The sequence below is a fragment of the Orycteropus afer genome, unplaced genomic scaffold (genome assembly GCF_000298275.1).
Source record: "Orycteropus afer afer isolate SDZICR_OR568_19922 unplaced genomic scaffold, OryAfe1.0 scaffold00003, whole genome shotgun sequence".
Classification (NCBI taxonomy): Eukaryota; Metazoa; Chordata; class Mammalia; order Tubulidentata; family Orycteropodidae; genus Orycteropus; species Orycteropus afer.
Window position 1 is genome coordinate 10,698,832 of NW_006921590.1, and position 15,669 is coordinate 10,714,500.

The 15,669-nt window shown below is 38.3% G+C and overlaps 1 protein-coding gene across 1 annotated transcript in view; it reads right to left on the minus strand.

Annotated features, from left to right (window-relative positions):
• Nucleotides 1–15,669, minus strand: part of UBE2E1 (ubiquitin conjugating enzyme E2 E1) — a 137,121-nt gene that overhangs the window by 115,571 nt on the left and 5,881 nt on the right. The gene's annotated exons all lie outside the window — the stretch shown is intronic.

A 15,669-nucleotide genomic window follows, 5' to 3' on the forward strand; every position in this document is an offset into this window, starting at 1 on the left:
GAAGCAGGAAACCATTTAAAAAATATATATATCCTTTGAGAATTACAGACCTCCTAGGAAAATGATATAAATATTAAAATTCTGTCCAAAAGTATGTTGTTGTTTTTTTTAAAAAAAGGTATCAAATCACTTCCCTGGTTAAATACAGTGAAATCTAACTAGAAAAAGTAACACAAATAAACATCCATTCCTTTTTAACAATCATCTCCTGTATACCGGATCCCCCCTATATTGTGCGATCACTATCTCTCAGTTTGTTGTACTACGGTGGCATGTATGTTTCTGTGATGCCACCAGTATTTCAAATACTAGCAGAGTAACCCATGGTGGACAGATTTCAATGGAACTTCCAGATAAACACAGACTAGGAAGAAAAACCTGGCAAACTACTAAAGAAAACTGGCCAGCGAAAACGTTATGAATAGCAGAACACTGTCTGATACAGTGCCAGAAGATAAGTTACTCAGGTGCGAAGGCCCATGAAATACAACTGGAAAATTGCTACAACATCCTCAAAGTAGAGTCGATCTTAATGATGTGTTCTGAGTAAGCTTTTAGGGCCTTCACTTGCTGATGAGTCATGGCTCAAAATCACAAGACAAATAACCATAAGTAATTGAAACGTGGAATTGCATAGTATGAATCTAGGAAAACTGGAAGTTATCAAAAATGAAATGGAATGCACAAAGATGGATATCCTAGTGAGCTGCAATGCACTGGCACTGGCCATTTTTAACCAGACAATCATATGGTCTACTATGCCAGGAGTGACAAAGATGAATGGTGGTGTATTCGTGATCAAAAATAACATTTCAAGAAATGTAATATAATACTGAAATAAAATATTGTCAGTGATAGCATAATATCCATATGCCTACAAGGAACACCAGTTATGATGACTATTCAAATTTACACATCAACCACTAAGTCCAAAGATAAAGAAATTGAAGATTTTTAACTACTTCTACAGTCTGAAATTGATCAAACGTGCAATCAAGATGCATTGGTAATTACCTGTGATTGGAATGCAAAGTTGGAAACGAAGAAGGATCAGTAGTTGGAAAATATGGCCCTGGTAACAGAAATTACTCCAAAGACTACAAGATAGATTTTGCAAGATCAACAACTTATTCACTACCAAATACCTTTTAGAACAACAAAAGCAATGACTATACATGTGGACTCACTGGACAGAGTACACAGGAATCAAAAAGAATACCTCTGTGGAAAGATGATAGAGAAGCTCAGTATCAGTCAGAACAAGGCCAGGGCCCAACTGTGGAACAGGTTAGCAATTTCTCATATGCAAATTCAAGATGAAGCTGAAAAAAATTAAAACAAGTCCACAAGAGCCAAAGTATGATATTAAATATAATCCTACTTACATTTAGAGACCATCTCAAGAATAGATTAGTGGCACTGAACACTAATGACTGAAGACCAGACAAGATGTGGGACAACATGAAGGGTATCATACATGAAGAAAGCTAAAGGTCATTAAAAAGAGAAGAAAGAATAAAAAAAGCAAAATGGATGTCAGAAGAGACTCTCAAACTTGCACTTGAATAGAGAGTAGCTAAAGCAAATGGAAGAAATGATGGCATAAAAAAGCTGAACAGAAGATTTCAACGGTCAGCTCAAGAAGACAGAGTAAAGTACTATAATGAAATGTGCAAAGACCTGAGTTAAAAAAACAAACATGAAGACAATCAGCATTTCTCAAACTGAAAGAACTGAAAAAAAAAAAAAAATTCAAGCTTCCAGCTGTAATACTGAAGGATTCTACTGGCACAATACTGAATGACACTGAAAGCATCAAAAGCAGAGGGAATACACAGTCACTGTACCAAAAAGAATGAGTGGATATTCAACCATTTCAGGAGATAGCAAATGATCAAGAACTGATGGTATTGAAGGAAGAAGTCCAAACTGCACTGAAGGAACTGGCAAAAAATAAGGATCCAGGAATGAACAGAATACCAACTGAAATATTTCAACAAATGGATGCAACACTAAAAGCACACAATTTTCTACGCCAAGAACTGAAAGGACAGCCACCTGGCCAAGTGACTGGAAGAGACTGATACTTGTGCCCATCCCAAAAAATTGTGATGCAACAGAAATTAATGAACAATATCATTAATATCACATTCTAGTAAAATTCTGCTAAAGATAATTAAAAATCAGCTGCAGCAGAACACATCAACAGTAACTGCCAGAAATGTAAGCCAGAGATTCAGAAGAGGACATCAAATGAGAACTGCCATTGCTGATGTGAGATGGGTCTTGGCTAAAAGTATAAAATTACAGGAAGATATTTACCGGTGTTTTATTAACTATGCAAATGTATTAGACTGTGTGGACCATAACAAATTACAGATAACACTGTGAAGAATAGGAATTTCAGAACATTTAATTATGTTCATGCACACAGACCAAGAGGCAACTGTTCAAGCAGAGCAAGGGAATACTGTGTGGTTTAAAATCAGGATAGGGGTGTGTCAGGACTATATCCTTTCACCATATTTGTTCAATCTGTATGCTGAGCAAAATAATACAAGAATGTGGACTATATCAAGGAAAGTGTGGCATCAATATTGGAGGAAGACTCATTAACAACCTGTAATGTGCAGACAACATAATCTTGGCTGCTGAAAGTAAAAGAGACTTCAAGCACTCACTGATGAAAATCAAAGACTACAGCCTTCAGTACGGATTACACCTCCATTAAGAACACAAAAATTCTCACAACTGGACCAATAAGCAACATTATAATAAAATGTAGAAAATATTGAAGTTGTCAAGGATTTCATTTTACTTTGATCCACAATCAAAGTGGAAGCAGCAGTCAAGAAATCAAATTTGGGTAAATCTGCTGCAAAAGAACTCTTTAAAGTATCCAAAAGCAAAGATGTCCCTTTGGGGACTAAAGTGCACCTGACCCAACCCACGGTATTTTCAGTCTCTTCTGTGAATTGTCTGCCAAGGCTAGACAATGAATAAAGAAAACCAAAGAATTGATGCCTTTGAATCATAGTGTTGGTGAAGAATACTGAATACACCATGGACTGCCAGAAGAAGGAACATACCTGTCTTGGAAGAAATACAACCAAAATGATTCTTGGAAGCAAGAATAGCCAGACTTCACACCTCATGTACTTTGGTCATGTTGTCAGGAGGGACCATTTCCTACAGAAGAACTTCATGCTTGGTAAAGGGTCAGCAAAAAAGAGGAAGACCCTCAATGAGATGGACTGACAAAGTGGATGCAACAATGGATTCAAACATTGTGAGGATGGTGTGGGACACCAGGCAGTGTCTTGTTCCTTTGTGCATGGGGTCACTATGAGTTGGAACTGGCTCAATGGCACCTAACAACATCAACAACCTATATTGTGAAGGTCACCAACAGACTTCAAGTTGTAAAACCCAAGGGTCTTCATCTTTTTCTACCTCAAAGCATCATTTTCAAGTTTCTGATCACTTTATGTCAAAACACTGCACTCATTACTTTCTGGTACCAAATTCTCTTGATTTTTTCCTCCTCTCAATCTCTTTCATCAGCTTCTCTTAGTCTACATCATCTCTAAATGCCAGTCTCCATCCTGGGCCCTCATCTACCACACCTTTCCTATTGAGGTGAGCTAGGGGCAATCCTGAGATATTCAAGAGCCTCTACCTGCTGATTACTGCCAAATAAACAAGTATCTTGAATTCAAAATATTTTTATGAGCTCCAAATCACCTATATCTAACTTCTGACACCTTCATTTGTATGCCTCATGGGCATCTATCTCAAACAAAAAAGAACCTGTTTTCCACACTGCACATACCCCTTGTTCTACTGCAATTTCCCACACAGTCAGAAAAAAAAAAAAAAAAGCCAAAGTAGTTGCCATATTCTGATAAGTACAAGGAAGCTCTGGTAGCATAGTGTCTAAGGCACTTGACTGCTAACCAGAAGGCTGGCAGTTCAAACCCACCAGCCACTCCTCAGAAAGGAAGGTTGGGCAAATCTACTTCCGTAGTGATACTGCCTCAGAAACCCATGGAGGGGTCGCTATGAGTTGGGTCCAACTCAACGGCATATAACAACAACAGTATATGACACTGCTAACTTCACTGATAATACGTGTACTATAATAATTTAACTTTAATATACACCTGTTTTGAAATATTTATTTAGGTTCAAGGAAAGTTACTATCATCTACTTCATTTGCTAAAACCACAAAAACTTGGAGACATTGTTGTTCTTCCCCTCATATTCCATATGCAAGCCATCAACATCAACAGGTCCTAGCTACCATCACCACTTCCCTGGAATACAGCAATACCCTCCTTTCTGGGTTCTCTTTTTGTGCTCTTGCCTTCCTCCCAACTATTTTCCACACAGCAGGGAAGGTGGGGAAAAAACTTTTAAATCATTACTGAGATAATGTCACTGCCTTGCTTGAAAACAACTGTTCTTAGAATGAAACCCAAACTGTCTACCATGGTTTACCTGACCCTTCATCACTTGCTCTTTCCTTTCTTCTCATCATTCAAGTCTTTGCCTAAATGTCTTTTTAGAGAGGCCATGTCTAAGTTATCCCTCAAATTATTCTCCATCACTGCACTCCACTACTTTCTTTCCTACTAGCCAGCACAACTTGTAGTTACCCATCTCTTTTACTTGATTGTGTTTTGTGTTACCTAGTAAAATTCAAATTCCACAGGTTGGAGCCAGGTCTGTTTTAGTCAAATACAAAGCAATGTGTGGCACTGCACTCTTTAGTATTTTAAATGAATGGATGTGATCTGATTTACTGATGCTCTGTGTAACATGGCTTCCTGATCATAATTCTGACTTTTTAGGCTATATCGTATCTAAAACTTTTCTTCAGCTAAGATCACTCCAAACTGGTCCATCTATTCCTGTTAGGAAACGTGCTTCAATGTCTTTTTCTGTAGAACTTACTAAGAGCTCATACCACATCAATAACCCATCAACTCAAATAACACCCAATGTCCTGGTATTGCACATAACGATCATTTCAAGGCTGGTAGACCCTATCAAAGCCTCTCCTTTGATTATTACTATTTAAGATTTAGTACTGACACAAGTTACTACAGACAAGATGCAATGCTGTGTAAGAGCTAAATTATACCAGTCCTGTACTCTGGCCAGGGAGCTCTGATGGCATAGTAGTTAAAGTATTTTGGTTGCTAACAGGTTGGCAGTTCAAACCCATCAGCTGCTCCGCAGGAGAAACATGTAGCAGTCTGTTTCCATAAAGATGTATAGCCTTAGAAATCCTACGTGGCAGTTCTACTCTGTCCTATAGGGTTGCTATGGATCTGCATCAACTCAATGGCAGTAGGTTTGGTTTTGGTTACTTTGGCCTGGCATTTTACTTTGATTGTCATGTTCCAAGTCAGCATGTTCTTCAGGAAGCATACAGAATTCCATTTTTGACTACTTTGTTAATTAAAATATTAGTGGACAGTGTATGTTCCCCAGATAACAAAATCCAGTGACAGCTTTCAATTATGTGCTTATGAAAATCTTTGGCTTTATAGGACTTCCCCGAATAGTGTGGGGTGCAGTGGGATCAATCTGCCTACTACAATTTTCACATCTATGTAGCGCAGCATGGGTTCCACATAATCACTTGCATATATGTTTCAAGAGAAGAGCCATTAGCATACAGCAGTTCCTGGATTACTGCTCTCAAGCAAGTTTTGATGAGCTTCTTAGCGTATAGAGTAGGAAGTTTCCCAGAGGATTAGAAGCACATTCTGACAACAGTTACTAGGTCTTTTGTTTCACTTTAGAGCACAGCTGTATAAGAAAGGCTGAGTAAGAATGGGCTTGTTTTATTATGAAACTCTGTTTCACTCTACTGGTGATGGGGAATGTGTCACATGTCTCAGACGAGTGCCAGAATCTCTAACGTAACCATCTATCTGGAACAGCTTTAGAACTCTGGGGAACTTCTCCAGGAAGACCAACTTACTTAGGATCCCTAGACCCAATGCTCACCTGCAGGTTGACAGTGATCTTATTAAGTCAAAAGAATGCAAACCAGAAGTATTAATATTTTTGTATATATTTTTTCAATTTAGACTGCAACAGAAATCACATCTTTTGTTATCAAACTGAAGCCCAGAGAGCTCTTCTGTGATTCCAGGAAGGTGAAAATGGCCAAACTATTTGGCTGCCAAATGAGAAAGACTGCCAGCAATGCACAGCTATAAAATGCCACAGCAGTTTTTCTGGCTCTTGCCATTATTTTCCAATAAAGGGGGTAATGAAGATGTTCTATTAAACCGTTAGGTTAAAAATGTTTGTTTGTGTTTTAATATCACAAATATGTATTGCTTATCTACCATTCCTTAACACTGTGAGAGTGCAGAGACATAATTCCTGCTCTGAAAGGAACTCAAAGTCTACTGAGAAAGAAAAAATCAAGCAAAACTAGGGACAGATGTGGCTTCTTTTCCATTCCATACAAGTATCTGGGGTGCTAGTAAAGCACCAAAAATGCTTCTAATCTTCTAGGAAATGGTTACTCTGTCAAAGTTCCAGGCTATCCACCTTATTAAGCATATGCTCTCCACTTGTGACCTCAATTCCCTATTCTATCTCCTTCTCTTAGATCAAGTTTAAAAAAAATTACCTATCTTCTGCATTTTTACTCTCTCTGGGGTACTTGCTTCTCTTCTCAGCCTACAAACACTACTCACAAATTCTTACACTTAAAAGCCCAAAGAGAAGTCTGACTTCCCCTAGGGGTTTCATGACCTGTGGCTCTCTTCTTCTCTCTCTATTTCTCCCTTTCATAGGTCCTCTTCATTCCCCTAGGCAAGCTCACATACTTTTCCTATCATCCAAACTTTTAAATCTCTTGTGGACTCCCAAAGCCAGTTCCAGCATGAGCTGGACAGTGCACTGTTGTCATTTGGTGCTGCTGGGTCAATTTCCAACTCACAGCTACCCCATGTGACAGAGGAGAACTACCCTCTCATAGGATTTCCTAGTTTTGGTGGTGTAGTACCTAAGGCATTTGACTGTTAACCAGAAGGTTGGTGGTTCAAACCCACCAGCCACTCTGCAGAAGGAAGACTGAGCAATCTACAGTAAAAAAAGATTTACTGTCTTGGACACCCAAAGGATGTCACTATGAGTTGGAATCAACTCGATGGCAGTGAATTTAGTTTAGTTTAGTTTAGTTTTTTTTCAATCTCTATAGGAGTAGATCACCAGGTCTTTCTCCTGCAGAGCAGCTGAGTGGGTTCAAACCACCAATCTTTCAGTTAGCAGCCAAGCACTTAACCAATTTGACACCAGGGCTCTTTGGATCTTACTAGCCCACCTCAAATCCAATGTATTTAAACCTAACACACTTAAGTGTCATGATGCCTGCAGCTTATGTACCTTCAAATGATTCAACAAAATAAATACATAGAGAGGAAAGAGACAAAGCTAACACAGTACAATTTTAAAAGTTGGTGAATCAGGGTGAAAGGTGGGTGTTCATTGTACTTACTACTCTTCCAACTCTTCTAAAGCTCTAAGATTTTTCGAAAGAAGTAGTTGGGGAAAAAAGACATGTACCATCAGGATCAAAGACAGAAGCCATGGTCCTTACTTTTTTAGAGAGTTATAATCTATTTAACTTCTCTAATCTAATCTAAAATCAAGACAGGTAGATCTGACAGTTCAATGACTGATTAATAAACTCAAATATATAATCAAATTGCAAATATTTACTGAGAGCGTACTCAGTATATGATTACCCAATAAGAAAGGTAAGCATGGACTTACTCATGCTTAGTACTAATCTGTAGTGAACAATTTCACCACATCAACGATTCTGCTTCCAGGTATGGCTGGCATCTGTCTCTCTCACCAATCCCACAGCATGTTCCTACAGAATCAAAGCCTCTTTTCAAATTTATGATCCCTGACACGGAAGGAGTACTCAATAAGCAAGGTAAGCACAGACTTACTTGTGCTTCACCACATTGTTTGCCACAGCAGAGTAAGGAAGCACAAATAAGCCCACATTTACCTTGCTTATTGGGTAATCCGCCCCAGGCCTACTACTAAGTGGCAGTAATATGCTAAGCAGTATATACCATCAACAAAGCAAATGATTAAGCTGTTTTCAACACTGGGTGGGAGGAGGGGAGTAAACATCTCTACCTTCCCCAAAACAGGCCATATTCCTACCTTATCTACTTCTCTTTACAACATCACCAACTTCTCCAACAGCCAAAAGATCTTTTACCTCCTTCTAAGTCGGAGGGCACATAACAACAACAACAACAACAAGTCCTCCCTGGGAGCTCTGGTAGCATAGTGGCTAAGACACTTGCCTGCTAACCAGACGGCTGGTGGTTCAAACCCACCATCCACTCCTCGGAAGGAAGGTTGGGCAATCCTACTTCAGTAGTGATACTGCCTCAGAAACCCAAGGGAGGGGTCGCTATGAATCGGGTTTGACTCGACAGCACATAACAACAACAACAAGTCCTCCCTAGGAGCTCTGGTAGCCTAGTGCCTAAAGGCACTTGACTGCTAACCAGAAGGCTGGTGGTTCAAACCCACCAGCCACTCCTTGGAAGGAAGTTGGGGCAATCCACTTCCGTAGTGATACTGCCTCGGAAACCCAAGGAGGGGTCACTATGAGTCGGGTCGGCACATAACAACAACAACAAGTCCTCCCTATCTAAATCAGTGCTCACATTCTCTGGATGCTACTGCCTTTCACACTTCTTTCTCGCTTCTCCATTCTGATGGCCACCACCTGTACCCAAGGCTCTTGTGAACTCCCACCTGGCCCACTGCAGCAATCTCCAAGCCTCCTGGCTCCCACTGTGCTCTAATTGATCCTTGCTTTGTATCTATCCAGATACTCAGCTCTAACTTACCTCACTCCCTGTCAAAGGTTTCAATGATTCAATCTGCTAAACAAAATTCAAAGCCCTAACCTGACACTAAGGAACACCACAAGTTTTATCTCCTACTATTTATTTTCCCCCTAATAATATCTTACTCTTCAGCCAAAGGTTTATTCACTATTGTGAATACTGCCCTCTACCTTCCCTCTAGGAGCTCTGGTAGCGTAGTGCCTAAGGCATTTGGCGGTTCAAATCCACCAGCCACTCCTCTGAAGGAAGGTTGGGCAATCTACTTCCGTAGTGATACCACCTTGGAAACCCAAGGAGGGGTCGCTCTGAGTCAGGTCCGACTCAACAGCAAACATCGATAACCTTCCCCCTGGTATGTCTTTAATCAGGGATGTCCCTTACTGTTCATCACTCTTCTTTTTTCACTTCCTCCGTGAAGCCTTCCCAGATCACTAATTGACTCCAATTATGACCTCTCACACCCAAGTCAAAAGAATCTCTCCCAGCTCTGAACCTTTATAACATGTTATTTGTATTTATTACTTTCCAAATAATATTCACATTTCCAAGTACTATTTAAATTCTTTGGGTGCATTTCTTATTGTCTTACTAGATTATGAACTCCCTGGAGGTAGTGTTCATGCCTAACAGGCACTCAAGGTTTTTGACAGGAAGCTAGTATCAGCATCATTTACAAGAATCATTAAAAATTGTGAAGTGCTGTCTGCTAAGCTGTATTATTTTCAAAGTACTGATAATATTTTAACATGGTCTAGTTTTACAACCCAAAGCCCATTCTGATAAACACAACAGCCATGAGAATTCCTACTCATTTGGTAACCAATTAACTTCTGGCTAAGATTCCTTCCTTCCTACCCAGTCAGGCCACTAGCAATGATCTAATTTATAGGAACCTGACCCTGAGCCGATAGGTGGTTTGAGTGGTACTTTGACTGTATTGCCACTTCAGTCTCCTGGTTCTATTTTTCAACATTGCCTTCATATGAATAAAGGCATTCATACTGCAGTGGTAGCACTCTAGTGTTAACAGATAAAAAGTATAGCAAACATTCCTTCAGATGTTTAAGTCATATTTATATCACTACCGCACTTACAAGGAGCCTTGGTGGTGCAGTAGTTAAACACTCAGCTGCTAACTGAAAGGTAGGTTGTTTGAACCCACCAACGGCTCTGTGGGAGAAAGATGTGGCAGTCTGCTTCCATAAAGATTATAACCTTGGAAACTCTATGGGGCAGTTCTACTCTGTCCTATAGAGTCATTATCACTCAGAATCAATGTAATGGCACATAACAACTAGGGCACTACACTGAGTTAACATCAGATGAATAAGAGCTAGAGAAAAGGGAAGATTTTTCCAACAGGAAAGGTAATACGGAATTTTGTAAAGGATGACTGGAATGAAACAGTCACTGAGAGTAACTGACACAATGGACTCAAACCTGCCAATAATCAATCATGAAGATGGCACAGGACTAGGCAATGTTTCATTCTATTATACAAAAGGTCACCATGAGTCAGAACCAACTTGATGGCAACTAACAACTTCTGCTGAATCCATTTCTTATACTAAAGCAACCATTTTAAACAAGCCAAATTTTATGGTTGCAAAGTATCTCTTCATTCCAAAAAAAGGTTATCAGCCTAGGACTTCTCAACTGACATCTCACTATTACAACCAATTCCAGGAGGTTTAGTTAAACCAGAAAAATACAACAAAGTAAATGCACAGAAACTATCTGGGAGGATGTACACCAATTGCTAACTTGGAGCAGCTCTGTGCAGGAAGTATGACTAAAGAGGCTACTTTCTACTCCATAAACTTCTACATTTGGATTTTTCAAAACCATGCAACATTTGTACATTACTGTGGAATGCCTTAAAACTGTATTTAAAATACAAGCAGCATTAGGCAGTGTTAATAAGAAAGATGAGCTATTAAAGAGTCTAGATGGGAAAATTTGGGTATTGTTAATGGTAAACATAGAACAACATGATGAACATATTTAATGAAAATAAACTGTACATGTCAAGATTGCTGAAATGGCAAATGTTTTGTTACCTATATATTTACAATAATATATTTTACGTACACACACACACACACACACATATACATACATACATATAGCTCTAGACCAAACCCAATGCCATCAAGTTGATTCCGACTCAGTGACCCCCAACAGGTTTCCAAGGCAGTAAATCTTAATGGAATTAGATTGCCCAGTCTTCCTTCTGCTGAGTGGGTTTGAACCACCAACCCGCCAACCTTCTGGTTAGCAGTCAAATGCCTTAGGCACTATGCCACTAGAACTCTGTGTGTATACATACACACACAATGCACACATACACACATGTATATACATACATACATAAGTATACACAAACATAAACATACATATAAATACACACGTGCATACATACATACATACATATACACACAAAAGCACTGGAAGCATAGGACCTAAGGCACTTGACTGCTAACCAGAAGGCTAGCGGTTCAAACCCACTAGCCACTCCTCGGAAGGAAGGCTGGGCAATCTACTTCATAGTGATACTGCCTCAGAAACCCAAGGAGGGGTTGCTATGAGTCAGGTCCAACTCGATGGCAAATAACAACAACATATATATATACACACACACACACACACACACAAGCAGCTAAGGAGGAAAGACACCATCTAATCATACAGAAAATTCTAATTTTATTTGAACTGCACAACACTATGAGACAAGTAAAGCCAGGTATTAGGCCCTTTTTAGGAGAAAAAAGGTTGGGAAAATTTAACTTCTCAACTGTATTAATTGTTTTAAATGCTCTTCATTTTTGCCATTAAATCAACTTCTAAAAGTGCAACTTAGCTATAAAATTTTAAAACCAACACTATGTAATTACATGATATACAGTAAAATGTGCAAAAGCTGGAGCCTGTGTAAGGCAGAAAAACCCATCAGAGAAGGAACACTAAAATACTTCCCAATAAGAGAAAAAATAAAATAGTAAGATTGCCCCAACAAAGGTAAGAAACTTGCAAGACCCAGAAAAACAAGGCAGTCCCATCAAGTTCCAACTCTCACAGGCTTCACTGCAGTTCTCTCAGAAAATAAAAAGCTTAAACCTTTTTGAAAAGCAAAAATGGCCAAAATATTATAAAGCTAAATAAAATTTTTTCTTTTCTTCCTTCATGCTGGAAATGTGCAACAACTTACCAAAGACATTTTATCCTAAAATAACATGCAAAGAAATCCCCAAATTTTTTACGTTTCAAGCCATCACGTTGTTGGTGTTGTTATATGCTGTTGAGTCGGACCTGACTCATAGTGACCCCTCCTTGGGTTTCCGAGGCCGTATCACTACAGAAGTAGACTGCCTCATCCTCCTTCTGAGGAGTGGCTGGTGGGTTTGAACCACCAGCCTTCTGGTTAGAAGTAAAGTGCCTTAGGCACTATGCTACCAGAGCTCCCTCAAGCCATTATGAGTAGTTTATTCACAATACAAATGTATGTATTACATAAAATCTGAAGTTTAAAGGACTTAAGCAAAATATGTCATTTATTATATGTAGACATAGTATCTACAGGCTAGTTATAGAGCTATAACTACCAGTTGATTTAGCAAAGCTTGAGCTATAGGCTATAAATAACAGCTGCAAAACTGACTCTAGTGGCCCAGAGTTCACCAGCTACTTAAAAAGCATAATTTTACAACCCAAGATAGGGCATGCTTTAGGGAATCATTACATTAGTTAATATAATTTTTTTCCTAAAAGAACAGAGCCAAAACAGCATAAGTGGGGGAGGAGTAAGCTTACCCAAATGCACAGTGAGTTAGGAAACTACTTCATCAGTATGTATGTACATATGTATGTACACACATACATAAACCAAACCCACTGCCACTGAGTAAATTCCAACTCATAGTGACCCCTAGTGGATTTCCAAGACTGTATATCTTCAGGTAAGTAGATTGCTTCAGCTTCCTCCCATGGAGCAGCTCATGGGTTTAAACTGCCAACCTTCTGGTCAGCAGCCAAACACCCCCTAAACCACCACAGCTCCTTATACATATACAAACAGTTCAGAAATAACAAAAATAAGGATTTTATTTATATGTCAATATAAAGTAATTTTTAAATATTCACTTAAATACTTTTGACCTGGTCATTGAATAAAATCTGCATTTTACTCTTAAAAAAAATCTATTCAACAAAATATACAATATTAAGAATTTACCTTTATTACCTGTTTTTTATCCCATATATTATTTAGTGATTGCACTGCACACGATGTGTTGAAGTTCAGTAACTTCAAATCTAAATATTTTTGCCAAGTGCTAAAATTAGTGAACACAAAGAAGAACATCTTCAAGTGAAGCAATTCCCCCAACTACTTTGCAATAATCAACCGTTTACTGAGAGGTTTCTGTGTGCCAGGTGCTAAATATTAATAAAGTAATGTGTTTAAATTTAAAACCACACATCAAATACTGACTGAAGAAAGGAAATGCTACAAAGGGTTAACATGTAAGCTACACTGAGAACTAATAATTTAACTCAATGAAAATTTAATTTTTAGTTGATGAAATCACACTTTCATCAGAAGCAAACTATGAATCTCTTAAGCCGAGGATAGCAAAAAAAAAAAAAAAAAAGTTATAAAAATATGAGTATTCATGCATGTAAAATATCATGTACGTAAAATATCATGTAAGTCCCATATTTTAATCTAAAACTAACTTCAAAAAGTATCTCCCAACTAAGTTACCCACTTCCATCTCCAACAAAAAAAGAACATAAAAATGTTATATAAGTCAATCCTTTTAAGATACCAATACAAAACACATCAGAGATACTATATAAACATTAACACAAAATGCTAGTAAGCCAACCAAAGTGGAAAAGTACTTTATGTTAAACACCCTCCCTAGAAAATGTCTTCAGAAAATAAAGCAGTCTTGATATTTAAAAGACAATACACACATTCTTATAAAATAAAGATGCCTAATGTATTTTTTTTTTAATGAAAGAAATTTTTCTGAAAATGTTCATGTTTCATTGTGCTTCCCCCTCCCTCAGTAGCCATCAAGTTTGGCGCTTCCCCTGACCACAGGTAATGTTCAAGGGTTTCACCTTGAAACGGTAACTAAGCAGGGTTTTCCAAAGATAAAGTTCCACATGGGCTCAGCAATGCATGTCTCCAACACATGATAAAATGGTGTGAAACCAAAGTGGTACTCACTCTATTTTCTAAAGGGATCAATCCCATATAAATCTCCCAAGACTGCTCATAATTTTAAATCTGATTGCATTCATTCACAAGAAAGCCATTACACATTTTAATAAATATTACTAGTTTCGAAATTGTGATTTAAACTTTATAATATGATCAGCTAAATATGTCTTAACTCACAAGAGACACATGCAGAAGAGAGATACAATACCAAACAGTAGCAGTAACTACATAGCACAGATCTACCAGGGGACCGCCCGTGGATTCAATACAAATAACTAGTGGTTACCAGGCTTCTGTTTGAACAAATGTCATTAAAATAAAAAAGAAAAATATCATTTCCCTAAGCCTAGCCCATTACCTCATTTTTTAACAAACTGAAAAGATCTGCATTGGTTGTGAAAGACAGCCTCAAGTATAATTAAGTGGTTCAACTACAAACAATGTTTAAGAGCATTTGAAATTCAAAGACTTTCTTCAAAAAACAGGGCAAAATTTCAGCAATTAGTTTCCCACCCTCAATCAACAACTTTAAAACATATGTAACCAAAATGGAGGAGCTCTGGTAGCATGGTGCCTAAGGCACTTGACCGCTAACCAGAGGGCTAGTGGTTCAAACCCACCAGCCACTTCTCAGAAGGCAGGTTGAGCAATCTACTTCCGTAGTGATTGTTGTCATGTGCCATGGAGTCGGACCCGACTCATAGAGACCCCTCCTTGGGTTTCCGAGGCAGTATCACTACGGAAGTGTTCCCGAGGAAGATTGAGCAATCTACTTTCACAGTGATGTTGTTGTTGTTATTTGCCATTGAGTCGGCCCCGACTCCTAGCGACCCCTCCTTGGGTTTCCGAGGCAGTTATCACTATGGAAGTAGGATTGCCCACAGTGATACTGCCTCAGAAACCCAAGGAGAGGTCACTATGAGTGGATCCAACTCGATGGCAAATAACAACCACCACCAAAATGGTCATTTAAATTTTGCATTTAATCCACTAAAGTGTTAATAAGCAAAATATTTCATTTAGCTTGTCAACCTGAATATTTCCACATATTCATCTTAAATTTTACGTAAGGCCACTGAATATTTTGTCTGTAACTTCTATCCCAAGCTATAATTTTAAAACCCTTCTGAAATCTCACATCCCATTCCAATGCCAATCCTTTACAATGAGAATTAAATTAATGTCATATATAAATTTTAAACTATGGGAGCAACAAAACTGAACAATTAATCTCCTTTAAATAGATGGTTCCTTCCTCAATTCACTATTGATTTAGCAAAGTGATCAAGTCATCCACCTTGGCTCATCAGTAGCAAAATGGCTATTCTAAATAAAATTAGAGATTAACAAACCTTTAAATGCTATTTTCAAATTGCTTTGACACTGAAACACACGCATATAATCTGAATTAAACTATTTGGAGAAAAACATACCCAAGGATGAGCTTACATTTATAAAATAATTTAAAACAAAACTTTTTTATCAAAGCCACAATTATTCCCTGTATTTGTCTGCCAAAAATC